The sequence below is a fragment of the Dama dama genome, chromosome X (assembly GCF_033118175.1).
Source record: "Dama dama isolate Ldn47 chromosome X, ASM3311817v1, whole genome shotgun sequence".
NCBI classification, from domain to species: Eukaryota; Metazoa; Chordata; class Mammalia; order Artiodactyla; family Cervidae; genus Dama; species Dama dama.
The window spans coordinates 133,228,562-133,241,350 of NC_083714.1; positions in this window are offsets into that span (position 1 = coordinate 133,228,562).

A 12,789-nucleotide genomic window follows, 5' to 3' on the forward strand; every position below is an offset into this window, starting at 1 on the left:
TTCATGAAAATCAATGTGAAATAAAAATCAAGGATTGCAGCGTTCAATGTGACTCTAAAGGTTGAGAAGCTATTTAGTGCCCAACAGGTACTAAGTTGTTAGAATATAATTACTTATTAAGTTATTTGGACCTAACTCCTTAATAAATGGAAGTGTTAGATATTTGTGTTGGCCTACATGTCCTGTGAAAAAATTACTGAGATTCTAAGGGTGGTGTGAACTGAGAAAGTTAGGGGACCTTTGTGGACATCATTATTTCTGAGAAAAGGCAATAAAGTGTGGGTGTCCTGGCATGAGCTGCCTCCTGCTGCTCCTTCTGATAATTGCTTTAGCCCAGAAGCAGCAGTCCTGTGGACCCAACCTACATATGCTCAGAAACTAAAGCAGTGGCCTGCTGTATGGGCTCTGTGCTTTCCTAACATCCACTTATATCAGAAGGATTTCCAAAGACTATCTGAGCTGATGTCTATTTGCTGCAAATAAATACAAATAACAAAATTAATGAACTTCCCAGCAGTCCCAAAGATGTTATTTCTGATCAAAACTGACCATCTGCTTTCCTGTTACCTTTCCAACAATGTTCAAGCAGAGGTATGCTCAGTGACTTTGTTAATTGGCCTTCATTCCCTTTCTGCAGAGTGTTTTTCTCCCAGGAGTTACACTCCATGCCTGAGAGCACTGAGGCCCATGCTTTCTGATTCTTCCAGCTTTCATAGTTGAAATATATTAGACCAAGTATTTAAACCAATACTTGGGTCAAACCTAAAACCAGTCATCATAGAAACAACTTTTGGAGCACAAGAATTAAATTTTAAATGTTTCTAATAAAATATAATTATGATAGTAAAGATGAAGTCCTTCCAGCAGGTGAATATCCATATTTGTTTTCTTGTGGCTACTTTTGTTAGGAGAATTGTTGAAGTTTTGGGATAGGACAGAATTGGGAAAAGACTGGATAAAATCTTAACAAATAAAATTTTCCTGTAACATTCACTCTCTGGGACAGTTAAGACCTGGAAGTAATTGACTCCAATGGCTATGATTTGACCTGGAAAATCTTCCAAGTTTTACTCAACTCAAATGGTTTTTTAATTGCTTGCAATTCCTCTGGCACTCTGAGACCTAGCTACTGGGGAAATGGGTCCTAATACTAGCAATGTCATCCACTCATCAAATGTTTACAAACTTATTTGCATACAAATGACTGTATACACTGAAAATTTTAACTTTTATATATTAACTCATTCAACGATAATATTTTTCATACCTACACTTCTAACCATTTCTTTTTTCTAATTTTCTTCATTCTTGTTTTCTTTCATTTTTTTCCTCAATTATATTTACCAAGGATTTGTCTGAGTTTTGTTACATTTTTGTTCAATACTTTTGTTGTTTTATGATTTATTGTTGTTGTATGTACTTTCTATCTCTGAAAAGAGTATAATTAAAAATCTTATAAATTTAAATAAATATTGTTAGCTGCTCAGTCGTGTCAACTTTGCGACACCATAGACTGTAGCCCACCAGACTCCTCTATCCATGAGATTTTCCAGGCAAGAATACTGGAGTGGGTTGCCATTTCAGTTTTAATTATTTTCTAATAGCCTATAACATTACTTTGAGGTCACTTTTGTTCCAAAACTGTTTAGCAGAGGTCATTAATCTCTCTTTGGTCTTGTCTTTCCTTTATACTTTTATTAATTTAAAGAAAATTTTTATGGGACCATGCTCAGAGAATGTCACCTATGCAGTTTTTAATATGTGCGATTTTTATAAAAATTTATTTTGTTGACAAGCATTTAGTCAGTTTTTGTAAATGCCCCATGGATATTTAATGAGGAGAACATCTTTACAGATGATGTCTGTTATCATTGTAGGGTACAACATTAAAAACTCTAATAATTCCTTTTTAAAATTATATTATTCAAATTTATACCCTTATTTATTAGATTATTTTGCCAAATATTGATAATAGTGTCAATTGAGGCATTCCTGTCAAATTATCTTGGCATTTACAAGTTTTTTTTTATTTCTATACATTAATGCCACATTATTCACTACGTAAAGGTTCATGACTTCATTATGGATTATACCCTTTATCAAAATTTTGTCATCCTATTTCTTTCACTTAAAGTATCAGGACTATTCTCTGTCTCTAAAAATAATTAGTCTCTCTTTCTCTCTCTCTCTCACACACACACACACGCACATAACACACACACACACACACACACCTGTCCTGCTATAGTACCCTGATTGTTGTTGCTTTAGTCATTAAGTAGTGTCAGATTCTTTGCGACCCCATAGACTGTAGCCTGCCAGGATCCTCTGTTCATGGGATTTTCCAGGCAAGAATACTGGAGTGGTGTGCCATTTCCTTCTCCAGGGGATCTTCCTGACCCAAGAGTTGAACCCATGTCTTCTGCTTTGGCAGGCAGATTCTTTACCTCTGAGCCACCAGGGAAGCCCAGTACCCTGTTTACTCTTAAAAAAATTCAGATCAATTACAAAAAATGTGGTTATCGAGGAAAAGGCACAAGAAGAGATCTGAAGCAGGCCTGCTTATTTTGATAAGACTAGGACTTCAAGGGCTGTAGGAGCTGATCCTGTGGGGAGCCACATAATCAAAGAAATGTCCAAAAAGGCCATTCAGGCAAGTTAAAGTTTAGAATTTAGGAACATGCAATCTTAAGTGTTGAATTACCTGGAAGAAGTACTACATGAAGAAAACCAGGCTGTGAGCAATGCAGGGACTAATGCAGACATCTGGGGAGCAGAATGACTGGTTCATAGGAGGCATCAAACAAATGTTTGTAAAATGGCTAAATGAATGAATGGTATATGAACCTGTTCATAGCTGGCAGGAATTCAGCAGTTGAATCAGGGTGAGATTGAGGACTTCAATAATGCCATGTTCTCCAGAGTTTAGGGCGTAGATTAAGAAAGGGTGCTTGGCCCTAGAGCAGAGTACTTTTTAGTGAAAAGTAATTAGGATACATATTCTTGGCTTAATTTCAAAGAGTCTAGGATAGGGGTCCAAGAATCATCATTTTTAGTATACATCCCAGGTGCTGCTGATTTAGGATGTTACAAATTTCACATTTGGTGAACACTAGCCTAAAAGTAGGATAGACCTCTAAACAGGTTGTTGGGTTAGGACCAGAGAGGCAACGACTGATGTACCATAAGACCAATCAGGCAGGTGAACAGATGCAACCCTCTGATAGTGCTGTACTCCACATGGTTAAAGATGCCAACCAAGAGACTTAGAGGGAAAGGGAAAACAAACCACAGCGCAGATATTATTCTTTTACTCAAACTTTCACTGCCTGCTCCACACCATGTGACCTATCACTCTATAGTGGCAAGAAAAATGAGCTTTTATCCAAGTCACTGCCATGCTCTGGGGTGCTGTACAGGCCACTAGTCCAGGTCTCAGCTGTTTCATGTATTTTTTTTTAAAAAAGGAGCTAAGATTGTGACTTTCATGCTTTTCTGGGGCAGCAAGAAGCCTGCGAATTTCAAAATCTGAAACACCTGAGTTCAAATTCCAGTTCAGCCCTTTACTGACACTATAACCTTGTGCAAGTTACTAAATTTCTCTGAAGTCCACTTTTCTGAGGAAGAGATAATTTTTCTGGGGAAGATAATAACTATCTTACTAATGTTGTTGTTCAGTCACTTGTGTCCAACTCTGTGTGACCCCATGGACTAAAGCACACCAGGCTTCCCTGTCCTTCACTATCTCCCTGAGTTCACTCAAACTCATGTCCATTGAGTCGATACAGCTAACCATCTCATCCTCTGTTGCCCGCTTCTCCTCCTTCCCTCAACCTTTCCCAGCATCAGAGATTTTTCAATGAGTTGGCTCTCCACAACAGGTGGCCAAAGTGTTGGAGCTTCAATTCAGCATCAGTCCTTCCAATGAATATTCAGGATTGATTTACTTTAGAATTGACTAACCTTACTACATGATAGGTACTCAGTTCTTGAATTGCCTCTCCAAGAATCAATATTATGAAAAACTGTATAGCTTATTTTATATAACAATGATTTGAACTAAATTTGACAGTCTACTGTTATCAGTACTATTGTTTAATTAGTACTTTGTTTCTGAAATTTTCAGTGCACATACTTCATCTCTCCTAGTAGGTAATTTTACTTGAAAGTAGGATTTTATGATGCATTTTTACTTTATTTAGTGTAACCAACCATCTCAGTTTGCTTGGGAAAGAGGAGAGTCCTGGATATGGGACTAAAACCAGGAAATTTCCCAGGTAAACTGATGAGTTGCTAACCTTCATATTTAGTTAAATATCTAATAAACATATATTTCCCTACCTCAATTTTCATCAGTGCTTTCATTTTAGCCTGTGTGTGTGTCAAGTTGCTTCAATCATGTCCGACTCTGTGCCACCCTATGGACTGTAGCCCGCCAGGCTCCTCTGTCCATAACATTCTCCAGGCAAGAATACTGGAGTGGGTTGTCATGCCCTCCCCCAGGGGATCTTCCCCACCCAGGGATCAGTCTCAGAGATCAAACCTGCATCTCTTGCATCTCCTGCATTGGCAGGTGATCTTTACCACTAGCGCCACCTGGGAAGCCCAATCATTACTTAAATAGGATGACAAATCATAGAGAAGTGTAATTAGTTACAATAATAAGTTATATTTTCTACTAAAAAAAGATTCAGTTTTTGTTTATAATCACTTTACCTTACTAAAGGGGTTTGTAACAAAAGATTGTTAATAAAAAGTGGTATTCTCAATGATATAGCCCAAATGGTGGTTTGCTCCTAAAATTCAGGGACTTTGTTGCTTGCCAACTATATAAAACATTCTCTAAAAATAAAGCCCCAAAGCAACATAAGAATGAATTTTTAAAAAGAAGTTAGAATTATTATGATTTTTTGCATTAAATAATGTAGACTTCTGAATACCTCCCCTCTTAAGTACTTTTTTCCTCTAAGAATGCAGTTCTTAAAATTTTAAAACTGGTTAGGCAATTTGGGATTCTTCTGGGATTTTGATGCCAAAGCCTCCACTGACATTTTGAGGACTTAATGGTTATAATTACTTTGCCTGTAGCAATATCACTGCCTTTAAAATAAAAGCCTCAGGACTTTTTTCTAATGTATTAGATTACATTCTATTCAAAAGCGCAGAATTTATTATACAGGAAAACTTACTGAGTACCCTGATCTTTCCTCCAAAACTCTATTTTTCTAACAAGAATCCTAAAACTATTAGCATACATTTATGGAAAAAATTGTTCCTCTAATCCTCAATTTTTAAAAGTCAAAGATTCTCTGGTATGTGAACCTTTAATTTTTATTTTCCTTTTTCAATGCATCACTATTTGTGGCACAAAATCCTTACTCCTTTGTCAGGGTTGGGGTAGAAATGCCCAAATCCTACTGAAATAAGACTTGTAACACTGAGGGGATTCCCATAAGGATAACAGCCGATCTTTCAATAGAAACTCTTCAGACCAGAAGGGAATCGCAGAACATACTTAATGTGATGAAAGAGAAAAACCTACAACCCAGATTACTGCACCCAGCAAGGATCTCATTCAAATATGAAGGAGAAATCAAAAGCTTTACAGATAAGCAAAAGCTCAGAGAATTCAGCACCCCCAAACCAGCTCTTCAACAAATGCAAAAGGATCTTCTCTAGACAGGAAACACAGAAAGGTGTATACTCTTGAATCCAAAATAACAAAGTAAATGGCAATGGGATCATACTTATCAATAATTACCTTAAATGTAAATGGGTTGAATGCCCTAACCAAAAGACAAAGACTGGCTAAATGGATACAAAAACAAGACCCCTGTATATGCTGTCTACAAGAGACCCACCTCAAAACAAGGGACACATACAGACTGAAAGTAGAGGGCTGGAAAAAAGATATTTCATGCAATGGAGACCAAAAGAAAACAGGAGTAGCAATACTCACCAGATAAAATAGACTTTGAAATAAAGGCCATGAAAAGAGACAAAGAAGGACACTACATAATGATCAAAGGATCAATCCAAGAAGAAGATATAACAATTATAAATATATATGCACCCAACACAGGAGCACCGCAATATGTAAGGCAAATGCCAACAAGTATGAAAGGGGAAATTAACAGTAACACAATAATAGTGGGAGACTTAATACCCCACTCACACCTATGGATAAATCAACTAAACAGAAAATTAGCAAGGAAACACAAACTTTAAATGACACAATGGACCAATTAGACCTAATTGATATCTATAGGACATTTCATCCCAAAACAATGAATTTCACCATTTTCCCAAGTGCACATGGAAATTTCTCCAGGATAGATCACATCCTGGGCCATAAATCTAGCCTTGGTAAATTAAAAAAAAAAAATTGAAATCATTCCAATCATCTTTTCTGATCACAATGCAGTAAGATTAGATGTCAACTACAGGGAAAACACTATTAAAAATTCCAATATATGGAGGCTAAACAACATGCTTCTGAATAACCAACAAATCACAGAAGAAATCAAAAAAGAAATCAAAATATGCATAGAGATGGATGAAAATGAAAACACAACAACCCAAAACCTATGGGACTCAATAAAAGCAGTGCTAAGGGGAAGATTCATAACAATACAAGCTTACCAAAAAAAAACAAGAAAAAAGTCAAATAAATAACCTAACTCTACACCTAAAGCAACTAGAAAAAGAAGAAATGAAGAACCCCAGGATTATTAGAAGGAAAGAAATCATAAAAATTAGGGCAGAAATAAATGCAAAAGAAACTAAAGAGACCATGGCCAAACTCAACAAAGCCAAAAGCTGGTTCTTTGAGAAGATAAATAAAATAGACAAACCATTAGCCAGGCTCATCAAGAAACAAAGGGAGAAAAATCAAATCAACAAAATTAGAACTGAAAATGGAGAAATCACACATACAACACAGAAATACAAAGGATCATATAAGACTACTATCAGCAACTATATGCCAATAAAATGGACAACTTGGAAGAAATGAACAAATTCTTAGAAAAGCATAACTTTCCAAAACTGAACCAGGAAGAAATAGAAGATCTTAACAGACCCATCACAAGCACAGAAATAGAAACTGTAATCAGAAATCTTCCAGTAAACAAAAGCCCAGGACCAGACAGCTTCACAGCTGAATTCTACCAAAAATTTAGAGAAGAACTAACACCTATCCTACTCAAACTCTTCCAGATAATTGAAGAGGAAGATAAACTTCCAAACTCATTCTATGAGACCACCATCACCCTAATACCAAAACCAGACAAAGATGCCACAAAAAAAGAAAACTACAGGCCAATATCACTGATGAACATAGATGCAAAAATCCTTAACAAAATCCTAGTAAACAGAATCCAACAACATATTAAAAAGATCATACATCATGACCAAGTGGGCTTTATCACAGGGATGCAAGGACTCTTTAATATCTGCAAATCAATCAGTGTAATACACCACATTAACAAATTGAAAGATAAAAACCATATGACTATCTCAATAGATGCAGAGAAAGCCTTTGACAAAATTCAGTATCCATTTATGATAAAAAAAAAAAAAACCTTCCAGAAAACAGGAATAGAAGGAACATACCTTAACATAATAAAAGCTGTATATGACAAACCCACTGCAAACATTATCCTTAATGGTGAAAAATTGAAAGCATTTCACCTAAAGTCAGGAACAAGACAAGGGTGCCCACTCTCACCACTACTATTCAACATAGTTTTGGAAGTTTTAGCCACAGCAATCAGAGAAGAAATAAGTGGGGGGGGGGGGGGGTGGAAATCCAGATTGGAAAAGTAGAAGTAAAACTCTCATTGTCTGCAGATAACATGATCCTCTACATAGAAAACCCTAAAAACCCCACCGGAAAATTAATAGAGCTAATCAATGAATATAGTAAAGTTGCAGGATATAAAATTAACACACAGAAATCCCTTGCATTCCTATACACTAACAATGAGAAAATAGAAAGAGAAATTAAGGAAACAATTCCATTCACATTGCAATGAAAAGAATAAAATACTTAGGAGTAAAGCCACCTAAAGAAACAAAAGATCTATATATAGAAACCTATAAAATGCTGATGGAAGAAATCAAAGATGACACAAATAGATGGAGAAATATGCCATGTTCATGGATCAGAAGAATCAATATAGTGAAAATGAGTATACTACTCAAAGCAATCTATAGATTCAAAGCAGTCCCTTTCAAGTTACCAATGGTATTTTTCAGAGAACTAGAACAAATAATTTCACAATCTGTATGGAAATACAAAAAACTTCAAATAGCGAAGCAATCCTGAGAAAGAAGAATGGAACCAGAGGAATCACCCTGCCTGACTTCAGGCTATACTACAAAGCTACAGTAATCAAGACAGTATGGTATTGGCACAAAGACAGAAATGTAGATCAGTGGAACAAAATAGAAAGCCCATATATAAATCCATGCACCTATGGACACCTTATCTTTGACAAAGGAGGCAAGAATATACAATGGAGAAAAGACAACCTCTTTAACAAGTGGTGCTGGCAATTTGTATGGAAATACAAAAAACCTCGAATAGCCAAAGTAATCTTGAGGAAGAAGAATGGAACTGGAGGAATCAACCTGCCTGACTTCAGACTATACTACAAAGCCACAGTCATCAAGACAGTATGGTACTGGCACAAAGACAGAAATATAGATCAATGGAACAGAATAGAAAGCCCAGAGATAAATCCACGAACCTATGGACACCTTCTCTTCGACAAAGGAGGCAAGGATATACAATGGAAAAAAGACAACCTCTTTAACAAGTGGTGCTGGGAAAACTGGTCAACCACTTGTAAAAGAATGAAACTAGAACACTTTCTAACACCATACACAAAAATAAACTCAAAATGGATTAAAGATCTAAATGTAAGACCAGAAACTATAAAACTCCTAGAGGAGAACATAGGCAAAACACTCTCCGACATAAATCACAGCAAGATCCTCTATGACCCACCTCCCAGAATATTGGAAATAAAAGCAAAACTAAACAAATGGGACCTAATGAAACTTAAAAGCTTTTGCACTACAAAGGAAACTATAAGTAAGGTGAAAAGACAGCCCTCAGATTGGGAGAAAATAATAGCAAATGAAGAAACAGACAAAGGATTAATCTCAAAAATATACAAGCAACTCCTGAAGCTCAATTCCAGAAAAATAAATGACCCAATCAAAAAATGGGCCAAAGAACTAAACAGACATTTCTCCAAAGAAGACATACAGATGGCTAACAAACACATGAAAAGATGCTCAACATCACTCATTATTAGAGAAATGCAAATCAAAACCACAATGAGGTACCATTACACGCCAGTCAGGAGGGCTGCTATCCAAAAGTCTACAAGCAATAAATGCTGGAGAGGGTGTGGAGAAAAGGGAACCCTCTTACACTGTTGGTGGGAATGCAAACTAGTACAGCCGCTATGGAAAACAGTGTGGAGATTTCTTAAAAAACTGGAAATAGAACTGCCATATGACCCAGCAATCCCACTTCTGGGCATACACACTGAGGAAACCAGATCTGAAAGAGACACGTGCACCCCAATGTTCATCGCAGCACTGTTTATAATAGCCAGGACATGGAAGCAACCTAGATGCCCATCAGCAGATGAATGGATAAGGAAGCTGTGGTACATATACACCATGGAATATTACTCAGCCATGAAAAAGAATTCATTTGAACCAGTCCTAATGAGATGGATGAAGCTGGAGCCCCTTATACAGAGTGAAGTAAGCCAGAAAGATAAAGAACATTACAGCATACTAACACATATATATGGAATTTAGAAAGATGGTAACGATAACCCTATATGCAAAACAGAAAAAGAGACACAGAAATACAGAACAGACTTTTGAACTCTCTGGGAGAAGGCGAGGGTGGGATGTTTCGAGAGGAATCGGGTGGAGAGGGAGGTGGGAGCGGGGATTGGGATGGGGAAGATGTGTAAATCCATGGCTGATTCATATCAATGTATGACAAAACCCACTGAAATGTTGTGAAGTAATTAGCCTCCAACTAATAAAAAAATTAAAAAAAAAAAAAAACAAGTGGTGCTGGGAAAACTGGTCAGCCACTTGTAAAAGAATGAAACTAGAACACTTTCTAACATCATACACAAAAATAAACCCAAAATGGATCAAAGATCTAAATGTAAGACAAGAAACTATAAAACTCCTAGAGGAAAACATAGGCAAAACACTCTCTGACATAAATCACAGCAAGATCCTCTATGACCCACCTCCCAGAGTAATGGAAATAAAAGCAAAAATAAACAAATGAGACCTAATTAAACTTAAAAGCTTTTGCACAATGAAGGAAGCTATAAGCAAGGTGAAAGACAGCCTTCAGAATGGGAGAAAACAATAGCAAATGAAACAACTGACAAAGAATTAATCTCAAAAATATACAAGTGACACCTGCAACTTAATTCCAGAAAAATAAATGACCCAGTCAAAAAGTGAGCAAAGAACTAAACAGATATTTTTCCAAAGAAGACATACAGATGGCTAGAAAACACATGAAAAGATGATCAACATCACTCGTTATCAGAGAAATGCAAATCAAAACCACAATGAGGTACCATTTCACGCTGGTCAGAATGGCTGCTATCCAGAAGTCTAGAAGCAACAAATGCTGGAGAGGGTGTGGAGAAAAGGGAACCCTCCTACACTGTTGGTGGGAATGCAAACTAGTACAGCCACTATGGAGAACAGTGTGGAGATTCCTTAAAAAACTGGAAATAGAACTGTCATATGACCCAGCAATCCCACTGCTGGGCATACACACCAAGGAAACCAGAATTGAAAGAGACACCTGTACCCCAATGTTCATCGCAGCACTGTTTATAATAGCCAGGACATGGAAGCAACCTAGATGTCCATCAGCAGATGAATGGGTAAGAAAGCTGTCGTATATATACCCAATGGAATATTACTCAGCCATTAAAAAGAATACATTTGAATCCATTCTAATGAGGTGGATAGAAGGCTCTAACTGGAGCCTTTTATACAGAGTGAAGTAAATCAGAAAGAAAAACACCAATACAGTATACTAATGTATATATATGGAATTTAGAAAGATGGTAGTGAGGATCCTATATGCGAGACAGCATAAGAGACACAGATGTATAGAATAGACTTTTGGACTCTGTGGGAGAAGGCGAGTGTGGGATGATTTGAGAGAATAACATTGAAACATGTATATTTTCATATGTGAAACAGATCGCTAGTCCAGGTTTGATGCATGAGACAGAGTGCTCAGAGCTGGTGCACTGGGATGACCCTGAGGGATGGGATGGGGAGGGAGGTAGGAGAGGGGTTCAGGATGGGGAACACATGTACACCCATGGCTGATTCATGTCAATGTATGGCAGAACCCAATACAATATTGTAAAATAATTAGCCTCCAATTAAAATAAATAATTTTTTTAAAGTTGGACATGAAAAAAAAGACTTGTAGCACTGAGTCACAGCTGATGACTAATAGCAGAAAGACCAAGTGCTCCCTCACAGTGGCCCGCAGGCTTGTAGAATGGCCACTATGGCTGTTTCTCAGGAGAGAGATCAAAGACTGTGGTAACTGGGGCACTTAGGATCAAGCTGCCGACACAGAAGGAAGAAGAACATGGTGCCTGGAAATGGGAAATCTTGAATAAAAATGGCACATCCCGAGAGTATTTAGGTACTTAAACAGAGTTGGTGTTGGGAATGGGTTGAATAAGTGGCTGACATATAGGATGATGTGAAATGCTCCAGAAGGAACAGAGATAGGACATAAGTGAAGGGAAAAGAGCTTTTGTAAGCTATAAATCATGATGTGAAAGGAAAATATTAAAGAAAAATGAGGGAAACAACTCAGATATCCACCAGAATGGTACATGGATAAACAAGTTGTGGTACATCTATACAATGAGATGCTGTTGTTAAGCAATAAAAAGGAACAAACTGCTGAAAAATGCAACACAGATGAATCACAAATTCATGAAAGAATCCTAAGTGAAAGAATCCAGACGCAAGAGGCGAGATCTTGTGGGATATCATTTATATGACATTCTGGAAAAAGCAAAACTGTCAAGACAGAAAACAGATCATGGTTGCCAGGGACAGGAGAAAGAGAAAGGGGCTGACTACAAGGGGCTTGAGGGAACTTTCTGGAGTAACGGAAATATTCTTTATCTTGCTTATGGTCGTCTTATGTTCATCAAAATACAGGATTATACACAAGAAAAAGAGTGAATTTTGTCTCAATAATCCTGAATTTTTAAAAAAAAAAGTAAAAGGGAATTACCAGATACTTAATTCTAGTTATAAAATTCTCATTTGATTACTTGGGGAGTCATTTGAATTGCAATAAATAAGATGCTTTTGTTCCTTCAGAACAAATGTTTGCTCTGAGTTAGAGAGCATCCCCGTGGTCATGAATGATTAATATGGCCTCCTGCTCCAAGATCTCTGCAGATCCTTTGCTTAGAGCCTGATTCCCAGTCAGCTTCTTTTTAAAGCAATCTCCATTTGGCAAGGGTTGTACCTTTACTTGACGCTGTGAAAGTGTTCCAAGCTGAACCACTTTCAAAATGCGGGATGTAGCCAGCCAGCCAGCTCCTCCTGGCATCTTGTAATATGGGGAGACCCGACCTTGTTATCTCCCAAAGAGAATATCCAAGAGCTCAGCCATAATTACCCGACTCTGGAGTCTGGCTTGCCCTTTCTTAATGCTAAGCAGGCTGCTGCTGA